The sequence below is a fragment of the Oryctolagus cuniculus genome, chromosome 6, assembly GCF_964237555.1.
Source record: "Oryctolagus cuniculus chromosome 6, mOryCun1.1, whole genome shotgun sequence".
Taxonomy (NCBI): domain Eukaryota; kingdom Metazoa; phylum Chordata; class Mammalia; order Lagomorpha; family Leporidae; genus Oryctolagus; species Oryctolagus cuniculus.
In genome coordinates, this window is record NC_091437.1 from 103158050 (window position 1) to 103171694 (window position 13645).

Sequence of the window (13645 nt, forward strand, 5' to 3'; positions counted from 1 at the left end):
AAAGCAACAGAAGATGGAACTAGTGTTTGGGCCCCTGCCACTCTTATGGGAAACCCAGATGAAGCTCCTGGCTCTTGGCTTCAGCATGGCCCAGCCTCCAGTCATTCTAGCCATCTGAGGAGTACACTAGCATATGAAAGATCTCTCTTTGTGTGTGTGTGTGTGTCTCTCTTTATAACTCTGACTTTCAAATACATATATATTTAAAAAGAAAACAGTTCCACATTCACAAACACACATACACATATACATATATATAAATTATTATATTATATAAATTATATAAATTTTTGGAATAGTTTGAGAAAACAATTAGGATTTAGAAAATGTTTGTGTGGGGACTGACACTGTGGTATAATAGGCTGTGGTGTAGTAACCTAAGCCTCCACCTGTAACGCCGGCATCCCATCTAGGTGCCATTTTGTGTCCCAGATGCTCCACCTCCTATTCAGATCCAGCTCTGTGCTTATGGCATGGGAAAGCAATGGAGGGTGGCTCAAGTTCTTGGGCCCCTGCGCCCATGTAGGAGACCCAGAAGAAGCTCTTGGTTTCTGGCTTTGGATCAGCTAGGTTCCAGCCATTGTGGCCATCTGGGGAGTGAACCAGTGGATGGAAGACCTTTCTGTCTGTAACCCTGCATCTGAAATAAATGAATAAATAAAAATATTAAAAAAAGTAAAATGTTTGTGTGCTTCATTGCACCATGAACTTGCATACTTATGGATAGCTTCCTCTTTCACACATTAGCCACAATGTTATGAAAACTTTGTGTTTTTTTTCTTTTTTCTTTCACATCATTCTGCCAATGCTCAACAGAGAGGTATGCAAAATGGTTACCTGTTTTATTTCCAGTCATTGAATAATAGAACTGGAAAGTTATCACCACATCTGTTTGAAAATAGTGGTATAATACACTATTTTCATAGTTTTAACTCTATTGCACCAAAGAATTATAGGTAGAACTGCATTTTGATGTGTCTACTCACCAAATTAACATTATTTTAAGGGAAAAATGTGAGTCAATCCTATAGTATTTCTTTCTGCTGTTCATATAATTTTATGGAAAAAAAGAAAAATACAAATAGAGACTGTCTTGAGTTAAACTTTCTGTAAACTAAGAACCTTCAAGCTGGAAATACAAAATTTGTACCAGGATGAGTCAAAGTCCATCTGACGACAAAATATGATTACCCTATTTCGAGTTTTATGGTTGTAAATTCATTAGTCTAATAAACTACAGTGGTTCATAAGATCTAGGAAAGTATCCAAAGGAACTGAAGGGGGAGATGGAAGGTTGTGCAAGTTTAGGGAGGAACTGAAGTCATGGGAAAGGAAATCCCTCAGAAGAGCCAGTTTGGGAGATCTTAGGTTTCTCAAGGAATTCTTGGCATTCCAAATTATCAACTGAATCATGCTACCAAGAAAATTAAAGTCGGTGTCATAGTGGTATATACTCAACAGACATTGTGGAAGTAAGAGATTCAATTGACAGAATTGTTCCCTTGGATCAAATAGACATAATAGAGACATAGTAGCAAGAGAAATAAGTTCCAGCCCAGGCATTGTGTAATAAACCTCACAGAAAACAAGGAGTCAGGAAGAACATCCAGCTCAGGAAATATATGTTAAAAGAAGCCTCAGTTTCTAACTCAGCGCAGAGAGTATATTGAAAATCATGGGATTCAGAATCTGCCTTGGTCATGCTTCAGAAGTCTGCCATTGGGATGGCGAACTGAGGGCCTGGCCTGACAAATGCATGCCTAACGAAGCATCCTGGAGTGAAGACAGGCTTTCCAGGAGCACAGGTGGTGTCCAGAGGCGGTGGTCTGAGGTGCAATGATTCATCTGATCTTTGGTGTGTCATGAGCACTGTCACTATTAAGGAAAAAACAAAATTCTTGACACTTGCTAAAGATGGTAGGGAAGACTTTATTCAAGAAAGACTGCTACTAAGAAAGGCTTGCAGAGGGAGAAAGAGATCAGGCTCACCTTCTCACACATCAAGGATCAGTGAAGATGTTTTATTCAAGGAGCAGGATGGAGGTCAGTGGATGGGAAATTGCTAAGAAGAAACATTAGGACTTAATAGGACGTTGGTTGTAGGGAGGCCATTTTACTAAGACATGAAGGTCAGGGATACAAAATTGATCTTATATGGAGGGAGATCAGATACCAAGTGTGCTGAATTTTCTGCTAAAATGACTCAGCAGGATTCTTGCTGAAACTTGATAAACAGGCGCAGGACTGAGCTCAAGGTCAAGAACTACTGAGAGAGAAGTTTGGTTAAGGAGAGAATCTATATCACACCCAAGGCAGAAACTTGCCTTCACTCACTGGCATATAGGAAGTTCAAAGGGCGTTGCGTATGGACAGCAGTGGCAGAGGTAGCCCTCAGAAATCTTTTTTACCAGGTTAGGAAAACGAATTGTGAGCCATGTAAGGGTTGAGTCTTATTTTACACCTTCTCACTGTCAAATAATACAGCTTTTGGGCACGGTAAGTTAATGATGCTTACTTGATTATCAGTTAAAAGTGTTGGCCCATAAGTATTCTACATTCCGAAGACATTAGGAATATACCACACAGTAGATGCATTTCCATGCTCCACAGTCCTAAAGCTATAAAACATTAGAAACTATTTCCTAAGTGAAAAATTTCCAAAATTGCATAAAAAGCAAATAAATTATAAATATGCAAATAGCAAATTAAGATAGAAAAAGACTAACAGCAACTATCCTATCTAATACAAAGAACCTCAATCTTTCAGAATGTGTGTGACAAGCCTGAAGACAATTATCAGTCACTTGGGAGTTCTTTGAACTACTGGGCTCAAAATTGTAGGAAGGGTCTAATATGATCAAGCAATCTTTTTAAAGTATCCATTGTAGAATTAGCTATATTTGTCAAAGTGGATATTGAAATTCTATTGTAAGCAAGTTAAGCTGCATCAAAATTGAACAGACTAAGCGATGACACATATACACATAATTATAGAACATAAGAAAATGCATAGCACATAAAGCTAAGCATAACAAGTTGTTTCCATTCTTTTTGTGTGAAAAAAAATAAGAACCCGATTTGAATTAAAACAACCTCTGGCGGTAGACTAATGTATATTATAAAAAACAAGTAAGTATAAGGCGTGGGAAAAGTTCAGACATTCCTTACGCATATTGAATCAATTAATAGCATGTACAAGGAAACCCTGATTATTTGAAGGAGTGGAGAAAAATGACTTGATTTTTTACAAGTAGTACAGACTATTATTAGTATTCCAGATAGAATGTGTTGTAGAGAGTCCATCATATGCTTTGATCTGTCTGCATCCACAGCTGGAAACTTTGAGCCAGGCTCTGGAAGCAGCACGATCTGACAGACCCCTCCATCAGGAAAGTGAGTTAGTGGTTGCAAATGTTAATCAGTGGATCAAAGCACAGAAGGGAGAAAAACGGAGCTCTTTTAAAGATCTGATTTCATTTCCTATGGACCTAAACAATTAAAACAGTCATAATTTACTTCTCAACTTATCCATATTTCTTATCTCTTACTCTTGGGCCTATTTTTTCCTTCCTTCCTTCCTTCCTTCTTCCTTCCTTCCTTCTTCCTTCCTTCTTCCTTCCTTCCTTCTTCCTTCCTTCTTCCTTCCTTCCTTCCTTCCTTCCTTCCTTCCTCCCTCTCTCCCTCTCTCCCTCTCTCCCTCTCTCCCTCTCTCCTTCCCTCCCTCCCTTCCTCCCTTCCTTCCCCCCTCTTTATCTCCTGCATCCAGTTCCCACCCTCATTGGTTCCCTTCCTCCCTCTTCCCTCCCTCGGTTTCTTCCTCTGTGTTCCCTCCTTTATTCCTCCCCCTCACTCTTTCCTTACCTTCAATTCTTCCTCTCTCTCTCCATTCTCTCACTTGCTCTCTTATATTCCATTTCAAAATTCGGATTTTTAAGCTTAAAGAATAACCAGAGTTTAAGGTACCAGAAATATATCATACAATGCTCATGTATATACCACACAGGTACATACATGCCACACATACATAAAAATTCATTCCCCAATATTATTGAAATCACTTTACTTTTTTAAAGATTTATTTCATTTATTTGAAAGGCTGAGTTGCAAAGAGAGAGAGGATAGAGGTCGTCTATCCATTGGTTCTCTCTCAGATGGCTGCAACAGCCAGGACTGGCCCAGGCAGAAGCCAGGAGCCAGGAGCTTCTTCTGGGTCTCCCACATGGATGCAGGGGCTCAAGCACTGAGGCCATCTTCCACTGCTTTCCCAGGTGCATTAGCAAGAGCTGGATCACAAGTAGAGCAGCAGGCTCTTGATCTGGCTAAGCCACAGCGACGGTCCTGAAAATATTTTAAATACTGCAAACATCAGGTACCTAATGAAATTAAAGATTAGCTTGTATGATTCATGCAGCATGTAACAATGACAATGACACTAAGGCAAAGAAGCCAAAACAAGCCAATGATCATGTTTGTCTTCATTATTATGTGCCTAGACATTCTTGAATTATCAGGACTACTTGGTTTTCAGATTCTGTTTTTACCCCCATATATTGCCCTCTATAAAAAGCTATGGTGAAGACTGAAAGAGTTTCTAAGATGTGTTTGTGATTTTCTAGTTTTGAGAACAGAACTAACTCCTCTACCATAAAATGTTCCTCCTATTGTTTAAATATTTGAAAGACCAATTTTCATAACAAGACATGTTTCATGGAGAGTGGTAAGAAATGCTCTAACAGAAATGAAGAAAATTTGCTGAGAGGGAATCTACGTTTTAAGTGTTTGAACTGATGAAGAATGAAAATACCTTTTCTCTAAAATTCCCTTGAAGCAGGGAAGACTGCCACTGCAACTGCCTCTAAGTGAATGATCTGTGATGTTAAGTTAAAATGATCATCTCTCAAGCTGTGGTTAACTTTAGATATTTTAAATTTATTCTTGAAAAAATTAAGGGAATATTACTGCAATTAACTCTCATTTCCAGATTTACAGACTGTATTTCAGAGACTACGTATCGCTAAGACTCTTCCTCCTACTGCTGAACCCTCCACCCCGCCTTCCCTGTTCTTTTCAGGTGTCTTCACTTTGTGTTTTCCAAGCTGTCTTACTTGAATTACTTCAATTACCTTGATAAATGTTTCACTTCTTGCAGCACCTGCCTGTCCTCTCCAAGAATCACATAGATCTTTTAACCTATAGAGTTTGAAATTTGTCATGCTGGCTTACTTAGTATATAAAAAGCAGAGACTACTGTCTCACTGCTGTGTATTACAGCACTTTGTGTAATGGAAACTACATGTAATTGTATACTTAACATGACATCCTTAATTCTAACAGTAACTCCATTGTTGCTTAAATTTTGAGATTAAAATTTGAAATTTAAATATCCATTGCTTTTGTTGTTCCTAATTCCCAAAGAGGTGAATGCAGAGCATGTAATCACACCTTTTCTCTCTGAATTTGACAACATGATCAGGTAGCTCGCCTTTAACCAAACTACCCTAGTATTCCAAGGCAAATCCAATTGTTTAGAAGCTCCCCTATCTAAACTCTCAGAGAATTATTTTCAACTAAATCATAATATGTCCCTGAAATAAGCAATTATAGATATATTTTTTTATATTTGTGTAGTGATTTTATTGTACCTGATTTGTCACATTGATTTCATAGTTATAATAAAATGACGAAAATCGAAATACTTTTAATACTCACTTAAATTAGCCAATTAGACTGAATAGTGTTTTTTTCTTTTTTTGCTTCTGACAATATGCATGATTGAGTAATAAATATTTTGTTCTCATTTACCTAAACTCCTTCCCTCTGAATTTTGTTTATTATTTTTGATGGTGAGTACCTGGCTGTATTATCATCATTGTTATGTGTTGTTATGTGTTTTTCTCTTCTGAGTTGTTATTTCCATGTTAGCATTTTTCCTTTTATTTATTTCTCTTCTACTTTTAAGTCTGTTACTTTTATAATTATACCATTCTTTCTTTTTTAAATTTATTTTATTTTTAATAATTTTTTAAAATTTATTTATTTGAAAGCCAGTGTTACACAGAGAGGGGAGAGGCAGAGAGAGAGAGAGAGAGAGAGAGAGAGAGAGAGAGAGAAAGAGGTGTTCCATCCCTTGGTTCACTCCCCAGATGGCTGCAACAGCCGGAACGGAGCCGATCCAAAGCCAGGAGCAAGGCGCATCTTCCGTGTCTCCCATGTGGGTGCAGGGCTCAAGCACTTGTGCCATCTTCTACTGCTTTCCCAGGCCATAGCAGAGAGCTGGATCAGAAGTGGAGCAGCAGGGTCTCAAACCGGCACCCATATGGGATGCCGGCGCTTCAGGCTAGGGCATTAACCGGCTGCGCCACAGTGCCCGCCCTGTTAGAGTCGACCACCCGAAAAACGTCACCAAGAGACACGTCTCTTATGCAAACAGCACGGGGAAGTTTTATTGATTATCCAGCATGCTGGGGCTGTCTGATCATACATGAACAGAGCAGCCCCGAATAACCAAGGGTTAGGGTTTATAAAGGCAAAAACCACAAAACCGGGAAGGGGGGAAGAGAATACACGGTTGTTAAGCAGTTGCTAAAGTCTTACAATCAGCAATTATGATCTTAAGACATAGACAAATCACATCTTCATTATTAGCCCAGGTAACCCAGGTGTAACCTTTCTACTTTTAAGCTTGAGCAATCATGCTAGGGGGTTTTTGTGTGTTGCCAAGGGTGATGTAGTGCACTGCTATTGTCCGACTATTTGAGATCATAGTTTCGGACCAGAGTCTCACGGTGGGGGGGGTTGCTTTCCCAGAATGCAGTCTCAAGTGCTCCAAAATGGAGTCCCTATTGTCAAGGTGCTACTTCACTGTTTTATTTTCATAGCTGCACCAGGAAGGTTTTAACCTGTAAGCTTAAGCTTAACTTTTTACACCCGCACATATACAATTTTAACTCTTCATTCCCCACTCCTTGTTGTGAGGATCTCTAATCTTAGAGATTATTTGTTTTTGTCTCTTTTAATGTGACATATTATTGCCTTATGACCATGAGTTTAACAATTTTAACTTGTTTCCGCATGAAGGTGATGAGTCTATTTAACACACAAGGTCCTATGGTTACAATTAGGAGTAGAACAATTAAGGGTCCTGTTAGGGCTGACAGTAAAGTAGTAAGCCATGGGGACCAGCCGAACCATGACTCAAACCATCCCTGTTGAGTTCCCCTCTCCCGTTGCCGTTTTTCCAGTCATTTTCTGAGTTTGGCCATGGAGTTTTTAACCACCCCGGTTCAGTCGGCATAAAAATAACATTTTTTTTTTTTTTTTTTTTTTAGGGCCGTGCATAACCCCCCCCCCCATGAAAATGAGATTCAACCCCCGCCTGTTCTGTAATACTGAAATGCAGATACTGGGCTGCATCTGGGAGATTGTGGAAGATCTGTCAGGCAGAAGGGGTGGGGATCTCCACCTGGCAGGTTATCAGGTAGAAGGGGGCAGGGCAGGATGTAAAGGCCGGGCTGCCCGTGAAACATTGTCAGGATGACTGAGATACAGATGCATATGCTGGACACATTAGGCCTTTATGTCACACACACATAAGCTCATAACTGACTTTCTGCCTAATATTTTTCCCTCAAGAGGTAATACCCAAAATTCTTCTTTGGGATTATGGATGGAGTTCCATTTTCTGTAACTTCTTCGAAGCTGGCATGTGGGCGTCGAGGGGGATTTGGGTATTTCCTCTTGCTACCTGTCTTATGGTGTGCAACAGTGGCCTTGGAAAGACTGCGTTGCTCGGTCCAGAGGGCTGCTCAAATCGTCCAGTGGAATGGGCTGGAAGTCTTGCCTGATGACCATTTGGAGTTCAACAGCTTTTAGTCTGTTAGAGACAAAATGAACAAGGGCATTAAAAACACACAGCCCAAAGAGAAGCATCAAGATTGCAGAAGTTAGTGGGCCAAGGAGAGGAAATAGCCAGGATTTTTATGATCAGATGTTAGGCCAGAAATCCCAGCCCTGCTTGGCCTGGTCCTGGAGCTGTTTGGTTTTTTTCCAGAAAAAGTACAAATTTGGGTTTGTGTCTGTCTAGTCTGATTGACCCAGAGACTATATGTGTGTGTGTGTATATATATATATATATATATTAGATATTTAGTAGCCAGTTTTGCTAGGAAGTTAAGCCAATGTACAAGACTAGCGTCTCAGGCTTGGAAAGAAGACAGACTAATGAATTACTTACATTTAACTATTTATATTATGGATTATTGTGCACACCCCTTAAGAGATAGGCCCTTTAAGTCCTCAGTGAGGACCTGTCCAAATAGGTGTAGGGCTATCTGAGTTAGCTGTTACTGAAAGCCCTGTTTTTAGGAACTGGCAGGGAGGGCTTTCTAAGCTTAATGTTATTGGATAGACTTAAGGCCTGGCTGGGTGTGTGAGGCCCAGACCTATCCTTGGGATGCTGGAAGAGAATTGAAAGAGATGCAAATCTCCTTTAAGGGAGGCACCCTGTTGACTTGCATTACATGGCTGGACTAGGAGGAGAGCTGAATAGGAGGCTGATAGAAATAGGCAACTTGCGTTTCACTGACCCTAGGCCATCCCCTCAATAGCAGTGGCTGGAGCTGGAAGCTGGGCAGAGGCTGGACAGAGCCAAAGGCTTTTTAGCTCGGGGCCACAGGGTCAGCGGTTCTGAACCAGGAGTCCTTCGACACCCAGGGCAGTTCCGTGTCCAGTGGCCGTGCTCTTGGCAGGGCTGACAGAAGGCATTTGCTGTCACGACAGCTGCTTGCCCAATGCCCTGGCTCCTTATATCAGCAACAGGTGCCGTTTGGGGTGCATTGGCCTTGCTGGGTCTCCTTGATGGCAATCACCGTGTAAAGCAGCCATTGATTGGTCTGTTGTCTATCCTCTGCTGCTAGCTTGCTCCGCGTTTTCCTGGTCTCTAATAAAGTAGACCAAGGAGTCAGCCTCTATGATGTCAGTCAAGGGGGTGCTCAACCCAATCCTGATTTTTGGAGATTTTTTTTTTAAATATCAGGGTGAGCTAGAAAAACTATGGTCATGGGCAAATTCTGACACTTAGTATCTTCCTGCGAGTTAAGACTGTGCCCATGAGGAGAACTATGACCCTTTAGGTAAGATCAACTGTGGTGACCTGCTTGCATACTTTGAGGTCGTCAGTGTAACTTTTTACACCGAAAAATTGATCTAGTTGTCACATTATTTTATAGTTTAACCTTTGTTGTTGTTGTTGTTGTTTGGGGCCCTATACTGTGGCCAGGCATTATTACAGAAAAGGTCAGTCATCCCTTACATAAGGTCTGGGGATTAAACCGTACATCACAGTGGAGAGTCCTGCAGAACAGTAGTAACTTCCCTTCTGGAAGAGAAAAGAGAAGTGAGGCAGCGAGTTGGGTCTCTAGCCTGACTTTTTGGGCTTTTAGATTTAACTGGCAGTTTAACCAGTGTTTACTGCGTAGCCCGACTTAGAGGAGAAATTGTGGCAGAGGTCTCTGCAATCCTTTGGCTTCCAGGTATTTACCATGTAGCCTGTGGACACTAGAGCTTTTTTGGTTTTCTGGAACCCAGTTTTCTAGCATCTGCCGCATAACCATAACTTAACAGAGACAGTAGAATACACAAAGGATTAACATGAATTTTATGTCTCTTGTTGTCAAATAAACCAGAAATAAAAAAACCTTGTATATAAGAGTTTACATAATTTAGGATTATTTAACAGAGTCAAAAAAAAAAAAAGCTTACAGGACCTAACTCTAGAAATGGCAGAGTAACCGATTAAGCAGACACTGTTAAAATAGACGTTACAGTTTTTGCAGAAACAGATTTTAAGATTTATGATTTAGACCATTTTTAGATATTTACTAATATTAGTACACATTTTCTTTAAAACCCATTGTTATAACAGAAGATCAGACTTCAACTTTAGGTCAGTGTAATTTTGGCATTAGCACTCAACTCTGTAAACAATATTTTAAAATCATAAACATTTTAAAACTTTTTATGACTTGTTTATACCTTTTGAAACTTTATACCCGTAGTTACTTTTACATAGCCTTGAAATGTCATGTGTGGACAACCTATGAGAATACATGTTAACAAACTTAAACAGTTTTTTTTTTTTATTGAATTTGAGATGTTAAAAGTATATATATTTTTCCCAAGTTTTACTTAGCACTGATGCCTAGATGACTTAAGACACTGAGTTATTAATGAATACCACACCATTATTTGAAATAAAAGTTAAAATTACATTTTCATGTTTTTAAGTAACACGAGGATAACACCTCCTGGACAGCAAACACTAGTGCATGTTTACAACTTTGAAAAGATCTTCCTCATTAAGAGAAACAAGTTTAAAGCATATCAAAGACATGTAAAACTGAGCAAGCAAGCCACTGAGCAAACCGAAGGGCATTTGCATTACCTCAATTTTTTGAACCAATCTGCATTGGCTTACTTTAGTTAACAACATAAAGGCTTGTATACACAGAATTTTACTCTTATTTTTATAAGACCGCTTTAGCTGGAAAGCAAAAACATAAATACAGCATAGGTCTGACATCACTTATAACATTTTAATATATTTTATATAATTTGAATTGACCCAAGCAGCTGTTACTTTAACAAATTTAGAGTCTCATCCTTTGAGAGTTCCAGGGATCCGACTGGAAGCCCAAAGTTGGAAGACTCGGTTTAGAATTTAAGCTGTCAGAGAGTCAAACCATTTAGCCAAAATTAGTACATTTCTGATCAGTTGGGTAATCACTCAGACATTAAAAACAGATAAACAATGTAAACAACTTCACATTGTAGTTTTTCCAATCAAGACTCTAATGGCAATAGAAAAACGCGAAACCTTCAAGACAGGTGAACGCTCTCAGATGAGTCAGGGACAGCAGCACAGAAAAGAGCTGATTATCAGCATATGAACCCATTGTTTAGGTTTTCATTAGCTGCAAAGAGAAAAACCCATCAGGTTGGAAAGGGTTAATGGCTTAAGGTTCTGGCTCCCTTAGGTAAGGCCAGCAGTAATATTGAATTGGAAATTCCTCCAGGAGAGGAAAAAGAAGCAGCACTGGGGTGGGGGCTCTGCCTAGAGATATTTGGCTATGCCTGCCTGGGTGCACCAGGCCACATGGACTAGAATATAGTGCAGAGAAAGGCTGTGGTCCCCCATTTACAGGAAAGACTGCGCACACCAGGGCTTGGCAGGACTAACTGTGGGGTTGGGTAGGTGCGCCATTTTACCAAGAGTGTTGGGAACCTCCTATAATTTAACCAAAGCCAGATTAATTAGGACTACTGCAGACATTCAGTCAATTACAACAGATAGTTAACTTTAGCTCTTTTCCAGATTTAGTCCTCAGGCAATCAAAGCTTAGCAACAGTAATAGTTCACAAAAAACTTTTAAGACGCACCAGAGCTACCATAAGCTGCAAAGACGGAAAACTTTTTACCCGGTTGGAAAGGGTTAACAGGTAACAGGTAACAGCTTTTCCCTAGGTGGAGAGACTTGTGGAATTTCCCTCTCCCTTTCTCCTGCCCAGTGGTATAGGAATGGAGATGAGGAGAGCAAAAGAGTGGGGGAAGGAGCCCCGGGGAGGAGGAGGAAGGCAGAAAGCAATGACCTCCTGCTGTCGGGGCTGAGTGGGGTTTGAAATCTCCTATCACTCAAGGTTACCCACTACCTAGTTGTCTGAGTTTACCTGAAGGGCCAATATTAGCCTCGACCGAAGCTAAGCCCTGCTCGCGTAGCAGTAGGCAGCGTGACCAGGCGTCCCTCCGAGAGAGAGACCTGATCCTCGGGTCGCAGTCCGGCCGCCGGGAAGCCAAAGCGAGCTCAGGGGGTCTCCAGGCTCTCAGCCAACTGCCCTTCCTAATTTCCCTCCCGTTCCTTACAATCCCTCTGGAGTTTCGACCGTAGCTAAGCCGTGGCCGGGGGGACTCCGCGTTCTCGGAGAGCTGTGGGGTGCCGGACACTCAACGGTCACTTCCACAGATCCGATCCCGCTTGAGGGAAGGAATACTGACCTCCGATGTCTTCTCAAAATCCCGGTCCGGGTGCCCAGGACGGCCAGGCAGGAGAATGGCCTCTTTCACTCAGCGAATGAGTGGTAAATGGGGGGCCAATCCACTCCTAGAGCAAGCCATTCAGAGGCACAGAAAGACTGCTGCTTTACCTTCTTAATCAGAAGAGAGAGATTAGATCCCCTAGCCCACACATCAGGCCAGTGAGCCAAAGTAAGAGATAGCGGCGTGGACACAGTTTGACCCATGTTACAGACAGAAAAGCAATTCCCCAAAAAACTGAAACCTAAAATGTAACCGCTGTTGGCACAAAACTCCCGCCTAGGGGAATTTCTGATGGGAGTTTCGCTGAGCGTCCTCAGTCTCCCGGTCCTCTCGGGGCGTCCCCCAAGGTGGTAGCCTGGGGCTTCCAGGCACGTCTGCCAGCCACAGTGCATACCGTGCCAACCCAAAAACTGAAACCGAAACAGGCCTGTAACCCGAAAAACTGAAACCTGAAGCGCGCATATATTGAGTCCCTACCTTAGGCGCCTTTATACTTACCCCAAGAGACTTCTGTTGGAGGCGTCCACGGGCAGCCCCGATCTCGCTGGGGCCTCCAAATGTTAGAGTCGACCACCCGAAAAACGTCACCAAGAGACACGTCTCTTATGCAAACAGCACGGGGAAGTTTTATTGATTATCCAGCATGCTGGGGCTGTCTGATCATACATGAACAGAGCAGCCCCGAATAACCAAGGGTTAGGGTTTATAAAGGCAAAAACCACAAAACCGGGAAGGGGGGAAGAGAATACACGGTTGTTAAGCAGTTGCTAAAGTCTTACAATCAGCAATTATGATCTTAAGACATAGACAAATCACATCTTCATTATTAGCCCAGGTAACCCAGGTGTAACCTTTCTACTTTTAAGCTTGAGCAATCATGCTAGGGGGTTTTTGTGTGTTGCCAAGGGTGATGTAGTGCACTGCTATTGTCCGACTATTTGAGATCATAGTTTCGGACCAGAGTCTCACGGTGGGGGGGGTTGCTTTCCCAGAATGCAGTCTCAAGTGCTCCAAAATGGAGTCCCTATTGTCAAGGTGCTACTTCACTGTTTTATTTTCATAGCTGCACCAGGAAGGTTTTAACCTGTAAGCTTAAGCTTAACTTTTTACACCCGCACATATACAATTTTAACTCTTCAGCCCCAATTATCCCATTCTTAAAACTATTCAATAAAGGAAAGCACTTTGTCAACTTTGTAGGAATTATTTGCGATACTAGTGCAATATGAGTAGAATTTTTTTAAGATTTAGAGTGGCTCATACTAATCCGGAGTTTGTAAAGAACTTCTGGTAAAAGCATACGTATTTTTATTTTGGGGTTAAAAGAACTGCACTGCAGGGGCCAACTTTGTGGCACAGTGAGTAAAACTACTGCCTTCAATGCCAGCAATACCATATGGATGCCAGTTTGTGTCATGGCTGCTCTACTTTCTTCTAGCTGTCTGCTAATGGCCTGGGAAAAGTAGCAGAAGATGGCCCAAGTGCCTGGGTGTGCCAGATGCCAGGCACGTGGGAGACTGAAAGAAGCTCCTGAATTTATCCTGGTGCAGTCCT

At 41.4% G+C, this 13645-nt stretch overlaps 2 long non-coding RNA genes across 4 annotated transcripts in view; one reads left to right on the top strand and one right to left on the bottom strand.

Annotated features, from left to right (window-relative positions):
• LOC127490586 (uncharacterized) overlaps positions 1-13645 on the top strand; it is a 249604-nt gene that overhangs the window by 93884 nt on the left and 142075 nt on the right. The gene's annotated exons all lie outside the window — the stretch shown is intronic.
• LOC127487635 (uncharacterized) lies at positions 6419-13216 on the bottom strand. The gene is made up of 2 exons (XR_011389477.1): positions 12590-13216; positions 6419-12155 (listed from the first exon to the last, which is right to left on the bottom strand). It is a non-coding gene; the product is annotated as an uncharacterized lncRNA (long non-coding RNA).